The sequence below is a fragment of the Stenella coeruleoalba genome (assembly GCF_951394435.1).
Source record: "Stenella coeruleoalba genome assembly, chromosome: 14".
NCBI classification, from domain to species: domain Eukaryota; kingdom Metazoa; phylum Chordata; class Mammalia; order Artiodactyla; family Delphinidae; genus Stenella; species Stenella coeruleoalba.
In genome coordinates, this window is record NC_137160.1 from 43386901 (window position 1) to 43399934 (window position 13034).

Sequence of the window (13034 nt, forward strand, 5' to 3'; positions counted from 1 at the left end):
TTTAATGTTAAATGAGTTAGTAACATTGTGCATCTCCTATCATTGTTTTTTAGACATTAGTAGTTTTTTGAACCAGTACCATTTCTCCCCTGAGTGAGCTAAAAATGTATGTATGGCCTCTTACAGAGTGAAAACACCTGCAGAATTTTAAGATGGAATTATTATCAGGGCATTGTCTCACATGGTAGTAGATTATTTCAGTGGATTGCAGGGGGGAGGGAAGAAACAGACCTCACCAAACCTCATCAAGACTGTTGTGTTTCCTAAAAATTATGTGACTTGATTAAATTTTCAGGTTCAAGTAAAACGTATAAGCTCAGAATGATGCTTGAGAAGGCATAAATTGTCGAAACCTTGATATCCCGAAATAGAAGTTTGGGGTTAAAGTTTGAAAAAAATATGAATATTTCAACATATTATTTTCTTTTAATGCAGTTTTTTTCTTTAGGCTAAATTGGATACATCTTGAAGCCTGTAGTAGAAATGACAGTGATAGCTCAGTGGCTTTGAGAGTAGTTAGCCAAAATATTCAGCAAGCTTTTTCTTAAAATTCTCTGCCATTTTGGAAGTCTTATCAATTAACTTCTCATTCTACAGCAATTTTTACTTTCTTATGTAGCTCTTTAAAGGTTGGACATCTTTGGGGGATGTTATTTTATGAGATATTTTAACTTTGAGAGATTCTGGAGAAGTTTTTTTTTTGCACTTAGATAACAATTTTCTTACTTTCTTGGTATTTTGAGTAACATATTAAAATTACTCCAAAAGCTAACCAAAGGAAATCAGAATTCCAGCTTTCACTTGATAGCCATTTTTTGTTATTGCATTAATATATTATCTGTAGATTCTTAAAATTCAATTGATGTGAAGTAGTAATATATCTTTCTTATTTCTATACTTAATGTTTGCCATAGAACAATCACTGACATGGCATAAAAATTTTGGCAGTTGTCTTCTAGGCAATTAGGTTGACATGATTTAAACTACTCTGTTCTTTTGGGTCTTCTAATTTATAACTTAAAAAAATTGATTGAAGCCAGTAAGAAGAATGAAAACCAAAACTTGTGAAGTGTTAACAGTTTGTTAAACTGAATCTGTTTCTTAAACTAGCATTATTTAGCAGCAAAAAACCCTCCTTACTTTTAATTATTGAGAAGCAGTTTTCCAAAACTCAGATTTTTGCTTGAAAGCTTGAATTTTGTCATTGGTAACACATACTGTCAGTTTTTCTTGAGGCGTCAGGCTCATTTTGCTCTTTTTGGGGGAAATGTAGGTCAAATACAGAAGTCTAAATGAGCATAGTTTTTCAGTTGTACCTTTAAGTAAAAATGGTGTTCCGTGAAAAAAATGTGGCTAGTTCAGCTCACAATGCAATGATCTATTGCACAATTTGATTTTCAAGACAACCACAGTACTTTGGTATGCTGCAGAAATGCCTTATGCATACTTCTCGTTTCATCACAGATTTCTTTTTTCTCTTTTCTTTTTTAAATTAATTTTTATTGGAGTATAGTCGATTTACAATGTTGTTTTACTTCTCAGTTATACGTATACATTTATCCACTCTTTTTTAGATTCTTTTCCCATATAGGTCATTACAGAGTATTGAGTAGAGTTCCCTGTGCTGTACAGTAGGCTCTTGTTATTTGTTTTATATATAGTAGTGTGTATGTGTCCATCCCAGTCTCCCAGTTTATCCCTCTCCCTGCTTCCCGCTTGGTAACCATTAGTTTTATTTTCTACCTCTGCATCACGGATTTCTTATTAATGAGACATACCCCAAGCTAATTAGGTTCTTATAACTAGTTTACATTAGATATACATAGAATCTTTTTGAAATAATTCATATTTTAGCCTGAATTACATCTTGGGGCAGAATTTTCTTGTGACTAAAATACATGTTATGTAAGAGAGCATTTTTTAATTGATCTTAAATAAATGTTTCAAATCTCTTATGTTAAAAAATCCATGTTGATCCTATCCACATCAACCTGTTTAGTAGACATCAATTGTATTTTCCTACGTTTTTTGCCCAGAGACCTATTTTTGTCGTGTGTCTTCCCCCAGGCAGTCAGTCCTGTCATTTTAGTTACTCTTATTAGTCTCTTTCCTCAGTGTTCTCCTCTCCCTCTCTTCCTTCTGAGAAGATAGTACCACACAGTTGTAGGTAGCAGAATATGTTTAGTTTCCAATGTTTTCTCATGTGGCTCAACAACTTTTTGACTCTTTGGATTTTAATCTGCAATGAATTCCAGCAAACTCAAAGCTCATTATTTTAAGAATAATTTGAAACACTTTCCTTGAAATTTCTAATTCATGCAAGAAACACAGGAACTTTCTTTATATTAGGAACTTTAGTACTAAGGGAAATTGGTCTGCAGACCACCCTCCACCCTGGAAATCCATGGACACATGGCTCTAGCCCACCCAGTAGAGGCTGGTGCCCTGAATTTTTTCTCGTTCTCTTTCTACTTTTGTGCATGATTGCAAAAAGGTGAGTGCAGTGTTCCCCTAAGGTCTTGCCTTGGCTGAATTGAAAATGGAGTTCCATTTAGTGTGAAACTGTTTTCAGTATAACACAACATAGTCATTTACCTGCTATTGCATCAAAGGAGTAGGTGAACTGACTTATAGATTCGTTCAGCAAACACGAATAGAGCACCTCAGACAGGCTAGACATTGTTTGAGGAAACAAGATGACCAAGACAGAGTTCCTTCCCTCATACAGTGGGATGAGCGCCGTGAAAGGGCTGCATCAGGTCCTCAGAAAGCATGCCGTGGGGAGTGAGGTCTGGTTAAGGATTTCCAGAGGAGGTGATGGATAGGATTTATCTGGACTGAGCAAAGGGACTCTAGTCAGAGGGAACAGCATGAGCAAAGGTAGGTTCCAGAAAATAGGAGTATTTCCATCTGGCTACCATCCAGGGCGTGGGTTGGTAGATGGGCCAGATTGGGAAGAGTCTCGGGTCTCCCCTGCCCAGCCTCGTGCTCTGGCACTTGGGGTCCCTGAACTTCCTGGCCGAGAGAAACTGGCCTTGGTTCACACAGCTTTATTAAAGCTGTCTGTGGTTAAGAAAGAAGTTGATGAGCCTTTAATCAGCGGGGCAGTATTGTGGGGGAGATTGCACAGCTCCCCTGGGGGTGGGAGATTTCACTGTCCATTTGACGGTCCTGACCTTTGTCAGACTTGCTTTCAGGCTGTCTTATTCTTTGCGTAGAGGTGGAGTCCGGTTGGGCCACTTTGGTGTGAATTCCTGTGGGCCCGTTGAGGAATCACCTGGCCATGTGCTTTGCTTTTTTGGGTCTCAAGGAGGTTGGTGCCCTGCTGGGTCAGGTGGAGCTGGGGATGGGTGGGCAGGGCGTGGGGGTGTGTTGTGGGAGTGGGTGGCTTAGTAGGTCCTTGCTCAGAGTCCCCCCGACGTTCCGGCTGGGTTTCTCTCAGTTTGCTCAGAGAGTAGCTTGTTAGTTGCCTGTAGCTTTCTTATGGCAGCCCCTTAGCCTCCTGGCGGGGTGAGTCTGGTTGTGCACTTCTGAGCTGTTACAGTTTGCTTTGTGTTTCAGAGGTCCTTCTGGTTTCTTTCCTCACCAAGTTCTCTGGTCACCATGGCTCTTTTGGGGGGTTCTTTTGGTTTGGGCCACCGTGTTGGGTATTTCTTTTTTTCTGGGCCTCTCTTACTGGTCAGACTTCCCATGCTAATATTTTTGTCTTGTGAGTAGCAGGAAACATCAGAAGTTCTGAAAAGGGGGATGCTGGAATCCTTTGTTGTAGAGCAGTTCTTCTGCGTGGAGTGTGGGTTACAGAGGGCGGAGCCAGTGGCTGGGAGACCAGGTGGGAAGTTTTTTCAGTTGCTCAGGTGATAGAAGATTCGAACCTGATCAAGGTTGTAGTTGGGTCAGGGCAGAGTGGAGAGGATGTGAATAGTGGGATTGAAGGAAAGGGAGAAGCTTGAAGACGATGCTTGTATTCTGGCTTAGACAACCAGGCTGTGGGTCGTAGGGACTATAGAAAGGCAAGTGCCTTGAGGGGGTGATTTTGGTTTTAGAGATATAGAGTTGGGAAGCTTATAAGATAGCCAGGAAGAACTTGTCAGTAGGTAGGCAGATGGACATAAGGGCTTAGAGCCCAGGAGAAATGTCTAACTGGAGAGAGATTTGGGTGTCTTCGGCATATAGGTGAATGATACATATCTATTTTTCCCCTGACACACCTGAGTTAATAAAACTAACTTGTGCAAGCAGAAGTGACTCACTAAGTTAGTTACTCTTAAATGTGGAATGATAGGGGTTAAATTGGAATATGAAGGAAGCCCAAGTGCAGTTTGAAGGGTTTCCCATGAGGCTCTTTTACCTTTTTCACTCCCCAGCCCTAAATGGGAAGCAGTGTGATTGACACTGTGGAAAGTTTAGATGGCTACCCAAGGACAGCTGGTGGAGGCTGAAGGCAAGGTAACGACAGATGAAATCCATCAGCCTAGGGCACGTGGAGAAATAGGAATAGGAAAATGAAGGGAGAGAGAGAGATCATGAAAGTGAAGAGAGACCTTCGCAAAAATAAGTAAATAAATAAAAATGATAATCAGCAAAATAAGCATTGCAGTGGGATATATAGTTCAGTGGGGTAAAGTCTGGAAGGAGAATCATGGATTTGGTAAGTAGGAGCTCTGTGACAGCCACTACAAGAGCTGTTTTTGTGGTGTCATAGGGCACCAGCCAGATTGCCTAGCCTTGGATTGGATTGCCTTGGGTAGGATTGTAAATCAGAGGTCAGATGAAAGTGGATCAAAGGAGCCTTATAAGATGGGAAGACCTGAGCTTATGTGGATGCTTGGGGAGTGAGGGCATGGTTTGAAGATTTGAGGAAGGGAACAAATTACAACGTATGATCTAGGAAGACTTAATTCATTTACTTATTCATACATGTTTGTCTGTGGTTCTGCACTGGGCAGAATCCACACGGTCGCTGCCTTCATAGAGCTCGTAGCCAGTGGGAAATTCGCATAGTTGCAGAGCAACTATTCTGGAAGAGAGTGTGGAGCGCAGTTTGCTATGGGGCACCAGGTGGGTGGATGGGGGCACTAGACTAGGCGTCAGGGAGAAGAGGGAGGTTAAGCTGAGGCCAGAAGCTTAAGTTAGGTGATTAAAGGGTGGGCCTGGGGAGAAGTGCTTCAGGTAGGAATGGGATATTTGAAGGCTAAGAGATGAGAGAGAAATGGAAAGGTTTTTTAAAAAAGAAAAAGGGTAGGGGGCTAAAGAATAGAAATCAGAGAGGAGTGTGGGCCGAAGCCAGAGAGAGAAATACGGGTCCAGCCATAGAGGACCTTGTAAGCTGGGTTTGAGAACTTGGACTTCAGCCTGAGGACAATGTCAGACCACTGAGCTTAAATTTTAAGTAGGAGAGTGACATGTTCAGGTTTGCATTTTAGAAGTACTTAGGCTGTACTGGTGTGGATGGATTAAAGTCAGCAGTTCTGGAATCAGGGAGACCAGGTAGAGGGAGTGGGATCAAGTATATGGGTAGATTAATTTTGGAGATGGGAGAGGAGATAAAGACGTTCATGATAGCAAAGATGAGATGCATATGGAGAGGGAGGTTGAGGACATGCATACCTAATAAGGTGGGTGACTGAGCTCTTACAGTGAGCGGCTCTGTTTACGTGAACAAATGTTAGTATAAACTGTTTCCTAGACTAGGTTAGGAGATTTGGTTTCTACCTCGGCACATACTAGAGGCTTAGTGAAGGGTTGTTGAGTGACTGTTTCCGATTAAATCACTGCTTTTGGTGTGGCAGCTCCAGTTCGCTCTCTTCCCTGCCCACTCATCAGTACCATTCTAGTGTTGGATGTTAGACACCTTGGAAGAATATGGAGGGGCTGTCAGGGGACGAGGAACAATGGAGAAAATGCCAGGATTGGTCAGTGTATTAGTTATCTATTACTTTCTAACAAATTACCTCCAAATTGAGGGTCTTAAACCAACAAACATGTATTATCTCATCGTTTCAGTGGCCAGGAATCTGGACACGGTTTGGCTGGATGCCTCTGGTTCAAGGTATCTTACTCGGCTACAGAGTGTAGCTCAGGGCTGTGGTTGGAGGCTCCACTGGGGGAGGATCCGCTTCCAAGTTCACCCACATGCATCTGGGCAGGATTCTGTTCCCTGAGGGTTGTTGGACTGAGGACTTTGCTTCTTCGCAGGTTATCGGCTGGAGGCCTCGCTCAGTTCCTTGCCCTGGCACCTCTCCATTGGGCAGCTCCCAGCCCCATTGCTTTCGCCATATTTTCTTTGTCAGAAAAGAGTCTCTAGGTCCAGTGCACACTCAAGGGGCAGGGGAGCCTTCTCAGAGGCTGCTTACCACCGTCAGGTTGCCATTCTTTTATTTTTATTATTTTATTCTCTGGTTGCCATTCTTGAGCGTATCCGTTAACTCAGCTATATTGTTTCAGCATGAGTGAATCTAAATCCTATGACCTTGTGGGAAATTAGGTATTTTTGAAGGGGATATTGATTGATTGAAATCTGACAATGCTAAATACCATTCTCCTTGTTACCATTTTATAAGTAAATTTGACGTCTATTAAACAACATGGCAGAATGAGGTAGTGACGCATTTATTCTGCGGCAGTGTTTATCATTACTACTTTTTAATGTTTATTAAAGGTAAAAATAGCCGTGTCTGTGGATACCTTAAAAAGAGAAACGCCTAATCTAGGTTTGTCGTCTCTGTAATGGTAGGTATTCCAAATACTATTTGGAATTTTGTTGGGAACAGAATGCATTTTCCTCTCGGGGCAGTGTTACATGTATAGAGGGTGAGTAATTTCCTTACCCATCTTGTGACCAGCCTGTTTATCACAGGATGTACTGCGAAGCTTCTCAGGACACATACGCTTGTGCGCATGGCGTTAGGCTCTGGTGGTTGCAGCTGTGGCTAAGCCTCTCCCCACCGGAGCCCCTCTGTCTGAGGGCCCCGGGCCATGGGAACTTTGGACACAGAGGCCTTGGCTCTGGAGCCAGAGCTGTGTGCAGAGAAGCCCCAGGAGCAAGATTCCAGAGGTCTGCTATTGGAGCTCCGCACCCCCTGCCCCGTGCTAGGAGAATGGCCTTGTTGTAAAGGAAGAGAAGGAAAGGCCCCTAAAGATCACCACTTGCCCAGAGTCTCACGCGTTGTTGTTGGAAGAACTGAAGTGGATGATTTTTGGAAAAGCTGAACTGTGCCCCTTGGGATTTCTGTGCCTGAGTTGCCCTGGAACATTGAAGATTTGGGGGACGTATGACCTGTGTCTTCTTCAGCTTTAAGGAATACCCCATGGAGAAGAGAGGAGACTCTTCTGGATAGTGTGAGAGCAGTGAGCGTAATTACGGGGCAGGTTTTCTGCTCTTTGTAAAGAAGCCAAATCAGACCATTCTAACAGAGCTGTAAACAACAAAATAAGTGGCCTGCTAAGCGTTCCTTTCGTAACCTGTTCTCCAGCCGAGAGTAGATGACCACAGGTTAAGGCTGGAGAAGGTGCTTTGCTTGGGGGACCGGACAGGCTTCTCAGCCCCTTGCCCTCGTTTCCTCGGCGCTGTGTTCATCTCTGCAGCCCTCTCCCTCTTCCACCTGTGCCCACTTCTACCCACCTGCCTCTGTGACTCCTTTTCCTTTTCCAGCCTGCCCCTCATGTTTGTCTTAACCTGAGTGAAAATGTGGAGGTGGTGAGAAGGAGGTACGTTGTGGAGAGATTTTTCTAGAACTTGGATTTCCTAGGTCCTATTTGGGAGTTCTGGAGAATGGAGAGCCCCTCCGGCTTTGTGTGTTTACAGTTTTCTCCTTCCGGTCCATTTTCCTGGCCGCCTTAGACCATGCTAGCTCTTGTCACCACTGCTTGGACTGCACTTTTTTTTTTTTACCAGTTTAATCAGAGCAGCCTGCCCCCAGCTCTTTCTCCCTTCTCTTTTTTCTCCTTTTCCATCTGAATCTCTTTTTCTTTTTTTGATTCCCAGAGGCTCCGGTGATTGAATATTTATAAAGTCTTTTCTTTCCACTTCTGCCTGTTGTCAGGATGATAACAAAGAGAATAATATACGAGTAATATTGTGATTCGAGTTGAAGATTGGCTCCATTGAAGGTTAAAAGGTTTTCTGAGGATACCTACAATGCCATGGAAAATGGTTTACTCTAGTTATTACTAGGTATTTTTACTCATGTCTTGGGCCCACTGGAGAGTTTCAGGTAGCACCCCAATTTTATTTCTCTCTAGCACGTATATCCTATACTGGGCCGACTTAATTTGTTCTGTTTCATGGGCATACTTGTTTTCCGTCATGGCAGAACTTGACAGAGTTCAGTTTAAACCACAGCAAAAACCCTCCTCAGTTAAAATAGGAAAGATAGCTTAAAAAAGATAGCTTTGTCAGTTTTATTTTTGGCCATGTGGCACAGCAAAATGTTTAGGAAAACATAAATCTCAAATTTGTAATTAACTTTTTTTCTCCAGAGGCATAATAAGTATGACTTCCTGTTCGTATCTTTGTTTTCATGATTAATTTTCTCGAGTTAGTAAAAGTCTTTGGCTCTATGAGGTCTTTGTGTTGTATGTTCGTTAGGGATGAAACATAGATTCTTCGTTGTCTGAATGAATTGTTCGTAAATTAGAAAGCTGTATAAAAGAGGATGTATTTGGTATAAGTTAAACTAATTATGAAAGCTTCTACTTTTTTGCTTGTTAACAAATGTTAATGACGTTTAGAGAATGGTTTTTCAATTTTCAAACATGAAGGTGCTTAAGCCTTACCTAAGGCAACCCAGGTCTTATCACCAGATATTCTGATTGTGATCCTGGTTGATTTTTAATTAATACTTCAGGTAATTCTGGACCCTGGGAACTTATTTCTTTTCTTTCTTTTCTTTTTAAATTTATCTTATTTATTTTATTTTTGGCTGCATTGGGTCTTCATTGCTGCACGCAGGCTTTCTCTAGTTGCAGTGAGCAGGGGCTACTCTTCCTTGCGGTGCACGGGCTTCTCGTTGCAGTGGCTTCTCTTGTTGTGAAGCACGGGCTCTAGGCACATGGGCTTCAGTAGTTGTGGCACATGGGCTCAGTAGTTGTGGCTCGCAGGCTCTAGAGCACAGGCTCAGTAGTTGTGGTGCACGGGCTTAGTTGCTCCACAGCATGTGGGATCTTCCTGGACCAGGGCTCGAAGTCGTGTCCCCTGCATTGGCAGGCAAATTCTCAACCACTGCACCACCAGGGAAGCCCCTGGGAACTTATTTCTGACAAATACCCCAAATGGTTGGGAAATAATTTAGTGCTAAATAGTTTTACTTTTTAGACTGGTTATCTCATATCATTTGATCTTTCATAGGACTGATCTTACCTGTTAAAAAACGGATTAATTTGTTTATAGCATCATGTTTTACTGGAGACAGAAATGGCTATCATGGTGAAGAATTTTTTTCCTCCAGAATGGAAATGGCCAGAATGGACAGACAGGTTGTTTAAGACAACCAGGATCATGTGTTTCTTTATGAGTCTGCACTGACTATGTGATTGAGTTATAGGTTGATCCTAAATTTGTTTAGTATTTTTAATTATTAGAAAGATATACTGTAATTCACTTAACAAGGTCAGTGAAAGTTATTAAAGCATGTGGCATTACATGTTAGCCAATGGAAGTAATTTCAAAACAAAAGACTTATAAAAGTCTTTATAGTATTTTCATAGCTAAGCAGCTCTATGAGGTTTGTTACTATACCATGATATCTTAATTGAAATATTATCTCTTTCTTTATTTTTAAATATTTGGAGCTTGCTAGTGTTAATAATTCTTTACTGAAATCATTTATATATATTGCCTTGCTGGTAATTAAGTTAATCGCTCAGATATTGTGACTTCTAATTATAGTGCAATTTCCAGTTTGACTTGGAGGAAGAGAACTTGGACTTTATTTTCATTTGAATCAAGAGACCAGTGGTAGGGACTTCCCTGGCAGTCCAGTGGGTAAGACTGCACTCCCAACGCAGGGGCCTGTGTTCGATCCCCAGTCGGGGAGCTAAATCCTGAATGCCACAACTAAGAAGTCTGCATGCAGTGACTAAAAGATCCCGCGTGCTGCAGCTGAGACCCGGCACAGACAAAAAATAAAATAAAATAAATAAATAAAAATAAATCTTTGAAAAGAGGCCAATGGTAGAGAATGAGAAGATGCCTTGTTTTTAGATTTGAAAATATGCTCTAGCTTTGGAAATCTTTGAAATTCATTTCCCATGCTGTGTCCCCTTTCTCCTGCCTGTTATACTTACTTTCATGATTAAGTAAGTTGAAATTATGAAAGATATTTTAATTGTGAAAACACAGGGAAATTGGGGATGGTTGTAAAACATAGTTCAAATAGGTCTCCCTTTTATTTTTTCTCAAGATAGCATTCTTAAGCGGGTAGAGGTTCATTTCGCATTCACTTTAAATGTCTTCTGAAATCATTCATTTTCAGCAGATTTATAATGTTTCCTGGATGTGTTTATTTATGGTTTCATCTTTTAGTCGGTAATTTCATTAGGTAAGTTTCCTTACTGATTAGATTAAAAATGTAATTGTCTGCATTTTTCCTTCCCTGATTCCCTCATTTCCTCCTGATTCTACTTTTCTCTAATGTGGTTTATAGCTCAACTCTTCAGGCTTCTGTCGTGCTTTAAAGAGGCTATGTGTTTAAGTGAATAACAGTGAATTAACAAATGACAGTGCTGAGAGCTATCGTGTGTTAGATCATGTGTTCAGAGTCTAGTTTTTGAATTTTCAGCTGAATTTAAACTAGGCTGAACTGATGGTCTGGTTGTTGTAGAAGTAATTCCGATGTTTTAGGCAGTTTATTCTTTTTCAGGATTTTGGTTTTTACAGAGGAACCCCCATGGCTTCTTAGTTTCTGGTACTGCTTGGCAGTTGGTAGTTATTCAACAAATATTTATTGAATAAACACGTCTCTACCCTGAACGTCTTTAATAAGACTGGTGGGAAAGTCAAATTTTATTCAAAAACATTTAACTTTGATCAGTATTCAAACACAAGTAATACCCTCAAATAACTTAAGACTGTTGAAATGCAGAGTGGAAGTGGTAAATTACCTGTCGGAAAGAATTTTTTGTTAATGTTTGGTGTCTACATCAGCAAAGCTTGAGCTGTTGGCTAAGATCTGAAATAGATCTGTACTGTATGTGATCACTGTATTCATTATTGCTTGATAAAATGAGATTCTGACCACAGAATTATTTCATTCTGTTTATTAGTCAGCCTGTGACTTACTGGAAAGATAGGGAGGAGGATATTATAGGCTAGTAATTATTTGCTCTGCAGATTTTCTTGAGCCCATACCTGACTTTGAATTATTATCACCATGGTAAGATAGTGTTTAAATAGTGAGATCTGTTTAAATAGTGCTTTGACATAAAGGGAATCATTTGTTTTACAGCCTGGCACAGCCTAGAAGTCTGTTACTTTTTGTTTTTAACTCAAGCAATACTTTGGTCCTAGGCAAAGTATGAACTATATTTCACATGTCATGTGGCCTCATCCTGGGGTTTACAGTATTATTATTAGAGATAATATATTTAGCTTTTACAAACTTGCATGAGTAATGTCTGGAAACTTGTTGCACAAGGGGCTAGATGTGGAAAGAAGAAAACTTACAAGCATGTGAAATAGATTATTGTGGGTTCTTAGAAATTCAGAGAGTACCTGATTCAGATATCTGTGGTTACTGTCAAGGGATGTCTACATGCAGTGTTTTGCCTTTATCCATATTGTTTATTTCCTTATGTGTTCTGTGGATTATATGGGAAACCGTTTTCTCTCCTGTGACTTTGAAGTGCCCCTTCTGACTTCCTCCTCGCATTAGTTGAAATCTGTTTATCCCTCCTGTTGTCACTTCCCTCATAACTTTTTACGTTGAAGGTTTTTCTTTTTCTTAGCCCCTCTCTCTCCTCTAGAAGAAGCCATTGCTTCTTCCAAATAGCTGCCCCTCAGGGTCATTCAGACCAGTGCTTGAATCTTGATTTTTAAAAATTCCAGCTGTGTAACTTCTGAGTTTGTTTTCTGATCTCATAATGGGGAAAGCTGTACCTGTATCCTGGGGTGGTGTATTCGTTTCCTAGGGCTGCCGTACACGTTACCACACTCTATTCCAGTTGGCCAGAAATTTGAAATCAAGGAGTTGGCAGGGCTGTGCACCCTCTGGAGGCTCTAGGGGAGAATCCTTCCTTGTCTCCAGCTTTGGGTGCCTGTTGGCTTTCCTTGGCTTCCTAGGCTGGTGGCCAGGTCACTCCAATCTCTGCCTCCATCCTCACATTGCTTTCTCGTGTGTGTGTGTGTGTGTGTGTGTATGTGTGTGTGTGTAAAAACCTCCCTCTGCCTTTCTCTTGTATGTGCACTTGCTGTTGGATTTAGGGCTAACCCAGATAATCCAGGGTGATCTCCTCATCTCGAGATCCTTAACTTAATTACCTCTGCAAAGACTCCCTTTCCAAATAAGATAACGTTGACAGGTTCTGGGAATTAGGATGTGCACACATCTTTGGGGGCCTCCATTCAACCTGTTACATAAGAATTAAGTGAAATGTAATTATATGTGTGTTTAAGTATATTTATATATGGCATTTAGCTCAGTGCCTGATGAATGTAGTTACTCAATGTTAATTCCTTTCCCTTCCCTTCAGAAACCTGTGCTCTCCAACATTCTGCCCCCCTGGGATGCTTTCCGCGGTTATGCTCAATTCAGAGCGTTTCTGCTCCGCTTTGCCCCTGCTGGCGTCCTGTGGTGACCATCAGGTAGTCTGCTTCTCGTCTTCCATCTTTCCTTGCTTGACCATGCCTGGGTGTCCCCATGTCTGTGGTGTGCTCTCTCTCCCGACCCCAGTCTTTCTAACCTTCCACGTCTGGCACTTTCTCACCTTCATTAATGTTACTTCTCATCTTCACAATGAGCTCTAGTCCCCTCTTCTTTGTTTTTTCACCCCATTCGTCCATTTGGACCTCTATAACTTATTTTCCATTGCTGCCAACA

General features: G+C 41.4%; 1 protein-coding gene across 2 annotated transcripts in view; it reads left to right on the top strand.

Annotated features, from left to right (window-relative positions):
- B4GALT6 (beta-1,4-galactosyltransferase 6) overlaps positions 1–13034 on the top strand; it is a 65680-nt gene that overhangs the window by 1101 nt on the left and 51545 nt on the right. The gene's annotated exons all lie outside the window — the stretch shown is intronic.